Source organism: Chionomys nivalis, chromosome 24, assembly GCF_950005125.1.
Source record: "Chionomys nivalis chromosome 24, mChiNiv1.1, whole genome shotgun sequence".
In the NCBI taxonomy this organism is placed as follows: domain Eukaryota; kingdom Metazoa; phylum Chordata; class Mammalia; order Rodentia; family Cricetidae; genus Chionomys; species Chionomys nivalis.
This window is the reverse complement of record NC_080109.1, coordinates 37,175,984-37,188,818: the sequence shown is the minus strand read 5'-3', so window position 1 is coordinate 37,188,818 and position 12,835 is coordinate 37,175,984. Positions and strand designations below refer to the sequence as shown.

General features: G+C 39.1%; 1 protein-coding gene and 1 non-coding gene across 6 annotated transcripts in view; both read left to right on the top strand.

Moving 5' to 3' along the window:
- LOC130865925 (EGF-like and EMI domain-containing protein 1) overlaps positions 1–12,835 on the top strand; it is a 639,134-nt gene that overhangs the window by 378,549 nt on the left and 247,750 nt on the right. The window lies entirely within an intron of this gene.
- On the top strand, positions 5,844–5,971 carry LOC130866145 (small Cajal body-specific RNA 4). Its single transcript, XR_009056320.1, has one exon. It is a non-coding gene; the product is annotated as a small Cajal body-specific RNA 4 (non-coding RNA).

Genomic DNA, 12,835 nt, shown 5'->3' with positions numbered 1-12,835 from the left:
GCCTGGGAAGAGTCTAGTTATACACTTACTATTTGTCTGAATGCTTTATATGTCCAGTTTCAAAGACACATAGGCTGGCCACAAGTCTGTAGAGTAGACAGTTGTGGGATGGATGATGATCTCAAACCAACTCCCCCCAATTCAGCCAAGCAGAACCCTTCAACCACTCTTGGTAATTGTTTAGGTTTTAGCTTTCCAGCACTAGACAGAGGATTATAATTAATAGGAATGTTGTCTTTGAGAGTTCAGGATGCAGGTCAAAGGTGAGAGACATTTTTCCATCACGGACTGTGGGAAGGAAAGTGTCTCTTCTAGTCTTCAGCCTTCTGAACTAGCACTGTGTGAGTGTGCGTCTATGTGAATGTGCATCCGTGAGTATGCATCTGTGAGCGTCCGTCTGTGTGGGTGTGCATTTGTGAGTGTTTGCATCTGTGAGTGTGCTTCTGTGAATGTTTGCATCTGGGAGTATCTGTATGAGTGTACATCTGTGAGTGTGTATGTGAGTGTGCATTTGAGTGTTTGCATCTGTGAGTGTGCATCTGTGAGTGCTTGCATCTGTGAGTGTGTATCTATGTGACTGTGCATCTGTGAGTGTTTGCATCTGTGTGAGTGTGGATCAGTGAGTGTTTGCATTAATGAGTGTGTGTCTGTGAGTATTTGCATCTGTGAGTGTGTATCTGTGTAAGTGTGAATGAGTGAGAGTTTGCATCTGTGAATGTGCATCTGTGAGTGTCATATGTCTAAGTGTGCATCTGTATGTGTGTGAATGTGCATCTGTGAGTGTGCATATATCTAAGTGTGCATCTGTATGTGTGTGCATCTGTGAATGTATGCACATCTGTGTGAGTGTATATCTGTATTGTGTGTCTGAGCATCTGTATGCGTGCAACTCTATGTGTGTCCGTCTCTGAGTGTGCACCTATGAGTGTTTACATCTGTGAGTGTGCATATTTGTGAGTGTGCATCTGTGGGTATGCATCTGTGAGTGTTTGCACCTGTGTGCATCTGTATGTGTGTATCTGTGAGTGTGTGTGCATCTGTAAGCATGTGTTCAACTACATGTGTGTGCATCTGTGAGTGTGCATCTGTGGGTATGCATCTGTGAGTAAGTGTGCATCTTTGTGAGTGTGCATCTGTGAGTGTATGCAGATCTGTGTGAATGTACATCTGTGAGTGTGAACATCTTTGAATATGTGCATCTGTGTAAGTATACATCTGTTAGTGTGTGTCCATCTGTATGTGAGCAACTGTATGTGTGTGCATCTGTGAGTGTATGCAAATCTGTGTGAATGTACATCTGTGAATATGCACATTTGTGAGTATGTGCATCTGTGTGAGTATGCCTCTGTGAGTGTGTGTGCATCTGTAAATGCACACATGCATGTGGGCTTTTACTAAATTTCTCACTCTAGGACACATTTTTCTTGTTTATATTTCCCTTTCAGTAAGCATATCTTAAAGGATGTATCCTATGCCAAGTTTCAGATGGCTATGCTTTTGAATTACCCTGATCCTGGATATGATGAGCTAAATATAGTGTCTATTTTTCCCCTCTTGACAAAGACCTTTACTCTTACTGAAATTATTCTCTATTTGAAAAGTCAGAATAGGATTTAGCTCAAATCTAGTTTGGACAGTTTATTTTCCTCATCTTTCCTAGTTATAGGAACTGTAATATTTGAAATACCAGTACCTATCATAAATCAAAATTGATGTGTAAGCACAGAAGGTGCAGTTTTGAAATTACTTCTTCCCCTGGTGCTCCTTAAGGGAGAGATGAGACAGTAAACGGAACTTAATTTTTATCATAGGCACATCTTTCTCCCTTTCTCTGAGATTCACTTTTCTTCTCCAATCCCATCCCTCCAGCTTTGCCAATCCAGCTGCCACTGGTAGGCCCACAGCTCTTGCCACCCTTGCTTTTATATGGTTCAGTGCTGGGACAGTATCACATTTTCTCTTCTTCATTTTGAAGAATACCTTTCCTTATTTCTATTATCCTTGTACCTGTCCTATTTTGTTAGTGAGCAGGAAAGCAAGTTATGGAGTACCGACTTTCCAGCATGACAGTTGTCATTAATCAGAGAGGCTGTGATCATTTGAAAGAGATCCTTGAGGTGAGGCCTGTTGACTGTTGATACTCCCTTACAGAAGGAGAAAAGGATGAGGTCACTGGTCCAGCACCTGGGGTTCATGCTGCTCCCTTATAAACCTCCCAGCCAATTCTATGTAACTCTGCCCTCAATGAACATGGCCTCATGGCCTTATGGAATGCTAGATTATATAGACCGCAGAGAAGGAACTCCACATCTGTCGCTATTTGGGGTAAGACTTGGTGTTATGTAGCTGCCTAATGATCCTATGAGAAACCCTTCACCCATGATCTGTAATTAAGTCCAATAAACGTCTTAGTTGTCCAAAAGGTTGGATTTTGCTGGGATTGTTTTTGTTTGTCATTGCTGCTCTATCAGAGGGAGTGCGAGCATTTGTTCGTGTCTCCCCAGAAAAAAACGTATGCAACACAAGTCTTTAATAACAGTTCATTCTAAACTTGTCCTAACAACAACAAAAAAAAATAAATAAATAAATAAAATAAAAAAACATATCTGGGAATGTTGCAAAAGTGGGTGTCCTTGACAGAGTGGGGACAGTTACCAAGGACAGCAAGACTAGAGATATCTGACCAGACTGTAAGACATATATGAGAACATTTTAAGAATAAACGTGTAGAAAAAAATGTGAGTAAAATATTACTACACTCAGAAGCCAAGACTCCCTGAACATTGCCATGATTTGGGAGTTTTGTTTTCCATTTTGGAATGTTTAGATTGTTAACAATATTACAGTAAAAACATGTGTCCTTATGCAAACAGGGATTTGAACACCATTAATTCTTAGAACCATGATCATGCAGTCACCTTGAGGAAAAATTAGCTTGACAAGATGGGGGCTAGGGAATTGGATCTTTTTTCTGTTATCACTCAGGTTTAAGAAAGTAACATTGGAATTTACCCACGATTTGGTCAAAATCATCATTTAGACAAAACCATCATTTTTTATTTATTGCTTTTATTAGCCCCTCATGGTTTCGGATTCAGGCACTCATCTATCCTTTCTCTCTAAAAATAGATGAGAAAACAGTGACTTACTTTTCCTATCTTAAGGCAACCATCATGCTGATTTTGTCCTTACTTGTTTTCTGAGTGGAACTCAATAGTGTTTGCCATCCTCTGGGTAAGGACATGTTCTACTTCCTTTGCAGATGGGTCCCCGGGAAGGCAGAAAGCTCAAAGTCTACGCAGAGTATCAGGGTGGTAGGATTTTAGCTCCTGGAAAGGTTCCTTAGTTGTGGGAAGGATGCCCCTTCCATTCAATATGCAGACTACAAAGCTGCCATGTAGACTTTGTCCTGTTTTCTGTTATGTGTAATGTTCTTGCGACAGAAAGTGGGGATATTGGGATGATGTTAGGGTGAAACTGAGGGCTTTGGTTTTAACCTCATGTTTAACCATCAGGCAGATACCAGAAAAGTGAGTAATTGTGTATCATCAGAAAAGATTACTGTGTATTTAAATTGCCAAGATCCTGCATAGCAATTTATGTCAACTCTTAAATTATAACTCTTAACTTGTCTGTCTTGCTCTAGGACTTCCCTGAGCACCCACTGATCGCAACTTGTCACTGCCAGTCCATAGCACATTTAATCCAGGCTGAAGCCACAATGTACAACAATATCCAAACTAGTAGGCTGTGGCCCAGGTCAGCCCTGAACGCTTTGGTGTGTATACAGTGCTGATATTTAATGAGTAAATTTCACTGATTATTCCAGTGCAGCAGAAAGCCATACACTATTGCATGTGTTTTCCTCCTGTGCACCACTGTGGCCTTGAGACCCATTGAACATATTGGACCCTGGCAATTCTGTCCAGGGCCTGCTTTGTCCATATCTTTTGCCTGTCATGTAACGGGAGCTTATTAGAAATATTTGCTTTATGTATATATCAGTGATCATTTCTGTTACAAATATGTGCCCCCAAAAGGAATTACAAAGTGCCTTTTGATAGCAGATCTTTAGTAAATGTGTATGACAATGAGGTGTTCTCTTCACATTTTTCATAAATCACAGGCAGCATAATTTGCTTTCCATCAGAAAATTTTTTTGTGGTTTAAATTGTAGGATAGTAAAATCTGAGGTATAATTTTCATATGAGTGACTATGCTTGTATTGTACTGGTTAAATCTAGAGAATTATTAGATAGAAATATTAAAGAAGGTGCAGAGCACATGGATGTGTGGCGTGTATTGTGTGTGCCTAACAATTTATGTTGCTTCTCTATACTTACATGGTGTTCCCAGAGCAAACACAGACAATCTGTCACAACAAGGAATTATGCCACTCAATCTAACTTCACCAACAATAACTTCTTACAATGTAAAAACAGATATTACGTTTGTTCTTCATTCCAGTTTGAATACTTAATTACAGAAGAACCCAGGAAAGGGGCTTTGTGAGCAATCGGCAGGGCTACAGGAACTTGCTATCAGTAGCTAAGGCTGTTGTGAGCTGCTTTTGTCTTTGTGTATTTTGCAGGGTTTGGTGTGGTCCTCGTTCCCCTCCTGTCTCTTCCATCAGGCCATCAGGGAATCAAAAGACAGTGACTTTCAAGACAGGCTCCTGCTCAAGAGAATCTCATGATCTCTTAACAAGTGACTGGTCCTTCTGTGGCAGTTCAGACACCAATGGGCTTCTTATGTTTAAGAGATTTGTTCATGATCAGTCATACTCTGGGCAGCCTCGCAGGGCTTCTGGACATCAACACTGTCCCTGGAATCACTGCCTGGCACACTTTTCTTGTTCTGTTTTGGAGATGTGAGAGAGACAGCATTGACTTAAAAGCACATATTTCATATAAAAATAGCATCTCCTCTTCCCTGTGAGCATATGTCTCTTCTATTAATCAGAACGATTAGGGGCTGTTCTAAAAAGATCACTTTAATCAGGTAACAGTACCAGATATTGAGAAGGAAATGGATTTTCTGTGGAGAATAAGAAGGAAGCAGAAAATGACCAAGAAAAAAATTACAAATTAAATGGATAATAGATAAAGCACACAGAATAAGTACGCTTCCATCCCCTTTGTGCTTTCCGAGAACAACTCCCTGCTACAAAGCCACAAAATGGCACAAATACAAATACATCTATTTGCCTGCTGGGATTAAATTCCTCTAATTACACAGCCCCACTTGATATGGAGGACCGCCGCATCACCTCTTGTTTTTTTCTTTTGCAATCATTGTTATATCCGTGCTCTATAATCAGTGTTCATCACAGCTAATTAGAGCCTCTTCGTCTGTTGTTCCTGAGACCTGACATTCCTGGAGTTCAACTGCAAATCCATCTGAAATATCTCTGTGCTCCCGGGAAATGAGAATGCTAGAGTTGTATTATTCCCAAATGGCTTTTTGAAATTTTAATGTACTGTGATTTTCTTTTTTATGGAATTTAAATGATTAGGCACAGAGCAAGAAAGCAAGTCCTACTTAAAACTTTGCAGGACTGGTGGCCTGTGGTTCAGTCTAGAAGGAGCCCCAGTCTTTCTTTTTGATATGGGTGCTGTTCTTGGAACAGATTTCATTGCATTAGAAAGAGACACAGTGTTGATTCCTCTGTGAGGAGAGAGGTGATCACTGAAATGCCAGTTAAGTCTGAGATTCTGTCATAAGAAGGTATTCTATGTTCCTTATAACTGAAGACCTAAGGTTTCCAACTCATAGCCAGGTATTTAACTTGGACATCCCTCCTTCTGTTACTAAGGTGACCATAGTCTTTGAAACCCTGTTAAACTGGAGGACCAAGAAGGCTGAGTCTGATGAAGCAGGACTTGGCTGATACACTCCTCCTAGACAATGGGGTGGAGAAAACAGCCCTTACTGGAGAAAACCACAGTGTTGACTGTACGACTCGACATTTTCCAGCAGCACTGTCTGTGCTATTCTTTTTAAATTAAACATAAATTAAAGAGAAGTATGAGAATTCAACACTGTAAAAAGAAATTACCAACCATACAAATTTGTCAGGTAACTAGTTTGGTTATCAAATCTTTCAGAGTTATTACTTTTCATATATATTTTCACTTTTCAAAAAACAGAAAATCTCAAGGTGGGGGGAAAAAAAGAAACCTTGTTAAAAAGAGTGAACCTGAGTTAGCATCAGGCATTCTTTACAATGTGATCATTGAGTTGTTCTGCCTCATTTTCACCATTGGTCATAGTTTATATAACCTTCCTGCTATTTGCATCATTACTGTAGACTAAATCAGTCCCAAACAAGCCAACCTGTACCACCGGGTGAGTTTTTAGAGTCCTCAGAAGCAGGATTCATACACAAATGATCCGTGCGTACAAACACATAATTAAAGTGAAGTCTGGAGGCCTCTATAGACAGGAGCTAACTTCACAGCTATGGTGAGTTTGTAGAGGGGGTGAAAACTCAGGGAGAAAATAAGGAATGCTTCGAAGCTAGGGTGATAGTCACACTGAGAGGCAAAGGCATGAATAAAAGCTAAAATTTATGGGGTGTCATTCTGTTGTTGTTGTGAATGCTTAGAAAGAGGATTACCTTCTTAGAATCTCTGGAAAATCTGAATAAGCACTACAGGGTACTTCCGTTTTGTAGACATGGGACAAAAGTGTATAAAGTTAGGGTTTGGAAGAAGAACTGTCTGTAATAGCAGCACCCTTCCCATAAGGCTTCAACAGTTGTGCTCTTGCCTCATTAAGAGGGGCCTCATTCCTTTGTTTGAATCTACATTTTGCTAGAGTCTCCAAAGAAACAACCAGTATGTAGCAGGAAGTGATGCTGTGGGTGTTCCCAAGGTTAGGTCAGGACTGAGGGTCCACACATCATTTTGAGACTCTGGCCTTCTGTAGCTCTGTCAATCCATCTGCCCATGGCTGGCATGCTCTGAGATTATGGAGCTACCTACCCTAAGGAAGAGACTGTCAGGAACAGCTTAGATTTAAAGGAAAGTGAGAGGGGGGTAGGAAGAGGAGAGTGAAGAAGAGGAGAGGGAGGAAGAGAAGAAACCAAAGGCTGCAGCTTCTAGCACTTCCAGCTCCAGCTACAATTTGGCTGCACCCAAGAGAATGAACTGGAGCCAAGACTGCCAAGACAAGCCTGTTTCTATGTCCTAACCCACAGAACCTTCCAGATAACAAAGTAATTGTAGTTTCAGTCACTGAATTTCAGGGTGATTTCCTTATACAGAGGCACTAATAGATATGTCACCAAGAAGAGCTGGAGTCAGAATTTCAACTTTGGCTCCATAGCACCTTTCTATGTCCTGGTGTATCTGGTATTTATGAACACACCTTCACACCTTTCACATCGAGGTGTGCACTCAGAAAGAAAGAAAGGAAGGAAGAAGAGAAGTAAAAAGAAAAGAAAGAAAACAAAAGAAAAAATTGTTCCTTTAGATCAATCTTCTGAGACTCAATAAATATTTTCACTAAGGCTTTATCCCCCTCTATTTTAAAGTTGAAAATTAAATGAAGGAAGTTAAAAGGTGGTTTCAGGAGCTCACAAACACATAGTTATCAGGGCTGTAAAAGCTGCCTGTCCAGTGACTGGGGAGATGCATGGCACACCACTGCAGTGATGAACTGAATGCCAACGGTATTGATGTTGTGTTCATACTGGATGGAAACTGATATTTTAAATCAGTTTAAATAATTTCTGACGGAGCGGATGGGATGAGAGAAGGAAACTTACTTTTGAGGAAGAAAGATCACATCATAGTGAGAGAAAATACAACCTTTCCTCTTAAGTTAAAACAACTGGTTGAGTTCATGCATCCCTAGAGACCAGCAAGCTTCTGGAGATGAACTTCCAAACCAATAAAGTCTCCCTCCTTGGAAGCTATGGGATAAAGATAATGACATTTACTAAATAAGGTATTGACAATGATTGCTTATTGTCTCAGTTTCTTTATTTATAAAATATAAATTAATAGCTGAGTTTTCCATCCAGGAATTATTTGCACTTGTCGTATATTCAACTAAGAGATATTTCTAAATCATAAAGGGCTAGTTCATGAACAAATACCTACAGTTACAATTTATCTCCTTGACATGTCTCAGGATACATCAATACTTTGTGTAAAACACACTGCACATCTGTGACTGCCATGAGCCCATAATGTAAGACCATTTGGGATGCTGACCAAGAGATGACTTTGAGACAGCACATTGTGCTTCATTCTGGAGGCTTATTCATCTTCCTCTCTCCCTCTTTCCCTCGCTCCCTCCCTCCCTTCCTCCTTCCCTCCCTCTCACCTTCCCTCCCTCCCTTCTCTTCCTTCCTCCTTTCGTTTTTGAGTGTTAGAATAGTTTGTCTTTGAAAACTGCACACACGGGTACTGCATCTCTGTCACTTCTAGCTCTAACTCCTCCAGTGTCCCCGAAATTCATGACTTTGTCTTTCATCATTTTTGTTGAATCTATATACTTATGTGCACATGCATATATTTATAATCTACTAAGTACATATATTTCATTTGTCAAAATGCACATGTATCCATGAGTGACCATATGGAACTAGACAGCCTGTGTGGGAGCTCATGGCTACAGGAGGCTGATTCTTCCTCTTTCAGCAAGCTTGATCCCTTGTAACTCTTCATGTGATCACGTAACACTGTTCTGCAATCAAAGTTTCCAGATCACCATGATAATTCAGACAGTTTTATTCAACCTTTTTATGCATAATTATCCTTTGTCTCTCTGATTTGTGAACTTCAATTACTACTCTGAGTATAAAATTCTAATGAAAATGAATACTTTATAAAGTGATATAATGCAATTATGTTTATATTACATCACAGTATATGACTATACTTGGGCTGTTGATAGCAAACAGAAATGTAAAGGAGACAGAAATGAGAAGATGAATTACTTCTACCTTAAGATATTTATTTGTTTTATGTATTGGTGAGAGACACAGAGAAATGGGAGAGAGAGAGAGAGAGAGAGAGAGAGAGAGAGAGAGAGCTCAGTTAAAGGAAGTGAGAGGACACATTGCAGCAGATAGTTTTCTCCCTCTATCTTCCTTTTGACACAAAGTCTCTTGATATTTCTGTCACTGTGAAGTATATGGGAGCTTCTGGCCTATTCTTCTATATGTGCCTCCCAGAACCCATGTGGAGGTGAAAATTCTGGGGCTGGGATTGCAGGTGTGAGTCACTGCACACAGCATTTCTGCATGGACCCAGGGGATCAAACTCAAGTCTCTAGGAGGTCTTTGAAGTAAGTGCTTTTATTCACTGCACCTCACGGCTTACTTTTACTTTTTTATAAGATTTTTTAGTTATATTGTATAATTGTGCCTGTGACTTTTCCTGATGAAAGTACAGTAAACTCAGGTGTTACATAAATCATGTCGTTCAATGGAACAACTTTTTGTGCAGTAAATTGATGAGGATTATTTATAAACTGCACAAAGAATTTGAGTTAAAGCAATTTGTTTTAGAAGATCACTTTACTATAAATAGAATGACATTTTAAAGGAGAATAAAAGTTTTAAGTAATTACCATTGGGAAAATGATGATACTACTTACTGGAAGTTTAGTTTATTGAACCTTCACAGGTTATCAATTTTACATAATAATTTATTTAATTTTCACAAACAACTGATAGAGGAGGTATCAATGTCATTAGCCTCATTTTACAGACGCAGAATAGGGAAAATGATATATGAACTAAATAAAAGAAAGATTTGCAATTCAGATCCAGTGACTTAGCCACTCTTCTATTACTGTGAAGAGACACCATAATTAAGGCAACATATAAAATAAATTATTTAATTAGGGCCTTGTTTACAGTTTTGGAAGGTTAGTCCATAATTACTATACCAGAGAGATTGGCAGCAGGCAGGCAGACATGGTGCTGGATCAGTAGCTGAGAGCTTATATCTGATCGGCAAATTGCAGTCAGGAAGAGTGACCTGCACCCAGAGTGGGCTTTTGAAGTGACAGACTAAGGCTGTGCCTGCTCCAACAGGGCCACACTTCTGAATTCTTGCCAAACAATTCCAATAATTGGGGACCAACCATTCAAATTTTGAGCATATGACGCCATTCTGACTCAAACCATCACAATGTCCTTAACTTGACTGTCACTGTAGTTAACATGCAACTGCTTATTTCATTAGACATTTTCAGTTTCAAGTAAGCTTCTAAAACATCAAATATTCTATATCTATTATAGAGTGCAGAGTATTGTGTAGTCCTGAGTGGCTTCAAACTTGTTACTCAAGTCTAAGATAACAGGCAGATTGCTACCACATTTAATTTTACGCAATGTTGAGAATTGAATTCAAGGCTTTGTTCATTCTGATGCATTCTCTACTAGCAGGGTCACATTCTCGGCTCTAAAAGCACAAATGTATCCCAATTTCTTAAATTTATTGCATTTCTCTCTCTGTGTGTATGTGTGTGTGTGTGCATGCACACAGGCATGTTTTTTCACCCCTAAGGGTCAAAAGACAAATTGAGGAAGTCAATTCTTTCCTTGCTCCATGTAGGTCTTCAAGAGAAAATTTAGGTCTTGATGTGTAGTAGCAAGAGCCTTTACCTGCTAAACTGCCAATATATTAACCATGAACAAGTATTAACAATGTTAAGATGAATAACTTTTCAAACTAGTTACTTAGTGGGATGATTTGTTGCAAGCTTTGTGAGCTAGGACAAGCTTAAAGAGAGCATGCTTTAGTTACAGTATTTCCATAACTTTCATTAAACTTCTTAAAAATAACAAGTAGGCTACATTACATGGATGTAGCCTGTAATGGTCTCAGTCCCAGTGCTTGTGTATGTTTATTTAATGCAGCACTTTATGGTAGAATTCTTCTATGAACATGAATCCTGTGTTTTTCTCTTTTTTTTTCACAATTTTCTGCTGTGGGACAATGGTCTTGTAGCCTGTAAATATTTGTCACTTGTATTGTTTTAATACAATGCTGATTGGCCAATAGCCAGGCAGGAAGCATAGGCAGGGTGAACAGGCAGGAAGTATAGGCATGGTGATGAGAACAGGAGAATTAGGGAAAGAGGAAAGGCTCAATCTACAGTCATCACCCAGTCACAGAGAAGCAAGATGAGAATGCCTTGCTGATAAAAGGTACCAAGCCACGTGGCTAACACAGACAAGAATTATGTGTTAAATTAAGGTATAAGAGTTAATAAGAAGCCTGAGCTAATAGGCCAACCAGTTTATAAGTAATAAAAGCCTCTTTGTATTTCTTTGGGAATGAACAACTGTAGGATTGGATGGGACAGAATCCTCTGTCAATAAATGATGCCCAATGTGGGACTCAAACCCATGACCCTGAGATTAAGAGTCTCATGCTTTAACAACTGAGATAGACAGGCCAATTCTAATGCAAGACTTAGACTCCTTAGGATATAATGATTATTAAAACATTTACCATATGCTCCTTGCTTAATATTGTTTATGCTGATTGTAATTCTAATCGTATACTTGATATTTGTTCCTAGTGTATATAGTTTTATATTGGATTTAGAATGCTATTATTTAAACAAAAGGGGGAGGTGCTGTGGGAGGTCCTTCAAACAAGAGCCTTTAAGATACCAGCCCACCTGGGTGTGGTCTCTTTTACTATAAATGCAGCTGTAAAGCGTGCACTCACTCTCTTACTTACAACTGATGAATTTGTTTCCTGTTCCCCATTCATGCAGAAGACTGTGATCTAAGAGTGTGATCTGTTAGTCTACCACTAAATCAACAACCCTTTATTATACATAATTCTGAACTAGTGTGGAATTATTTTGTAACTTTCGTCATCAATTTTCTTCACTGGATAAACTGCTGAGTCTTTTTTAAATAGTTTTCTGTGAAAGAAAATGTAACAAGGCATTTGTTTTCACATCAGTTAGAGCACTCAGGCTAGATTTCAAAGGGAAAGCAGATTTTCATAGCTACAGCACTCAATATTTTAGTGGATTACTGTCACACTCTTTGAAATGAGTGAGAATAGAGATACGACCTGACACTTATGACAGTACAGAAACAGACAATAGATGCTCAGAACCATAAGTTTGGTGCCCTGTTGTCTGATGGCATGGGTTTTTATTTCCTTCTATCTTCATCAATGATGATAAATAGTGGAAGACACTCAATTGAGCCTCAGGAGACTCATGGAGGTCTAGATAATTTTTCTGAGGTCTTCTTTGTTTCCTAGTGACTGGAATAGAGAGAATCAGGCGGATTTTTAAATGGGACCACATTTACAACATTGTAATAATAACCTAAGACAAATTGTAGCTGAAAGTCATTTCTACATATTATCTATAATCTTCAGAAGAGATATTTTATGTACTTTTGATGTATTCCAAAATGTCAACAAATTAGAGGGATCTAAGACATGGCAAATATGAATTTGCTAGTGATATGAAGTGATGCAATAGGTCACTTTAACTTGCAAAGAATTTTTAAAAGATGACACCTAAATGCAGTTTAACTGATTTTCTGTAGATACTGACTACAGTCAGATCTATAGATCATAACTTCATTAAACATACTTGCTTAAAAATCAAGCTGATAGCAGGGTGGTGGTGGCACATGCCTTTAATCCCAGCACTTGGGAGGCAGAGACAGGCGGATCTCTGTGGTTCAAGACCAGCCTGGTCTACAAGAGTTAGTTCCAGGACACGCCCCAAAGTTACAGAGGAACCCTGTTTCAAAAAACAAAATCAAGATGGTATGTAAGGTTTACACACACTTTGTGGAAGTTTTCACAAAGGAAACACAAAGTCCCTTCAA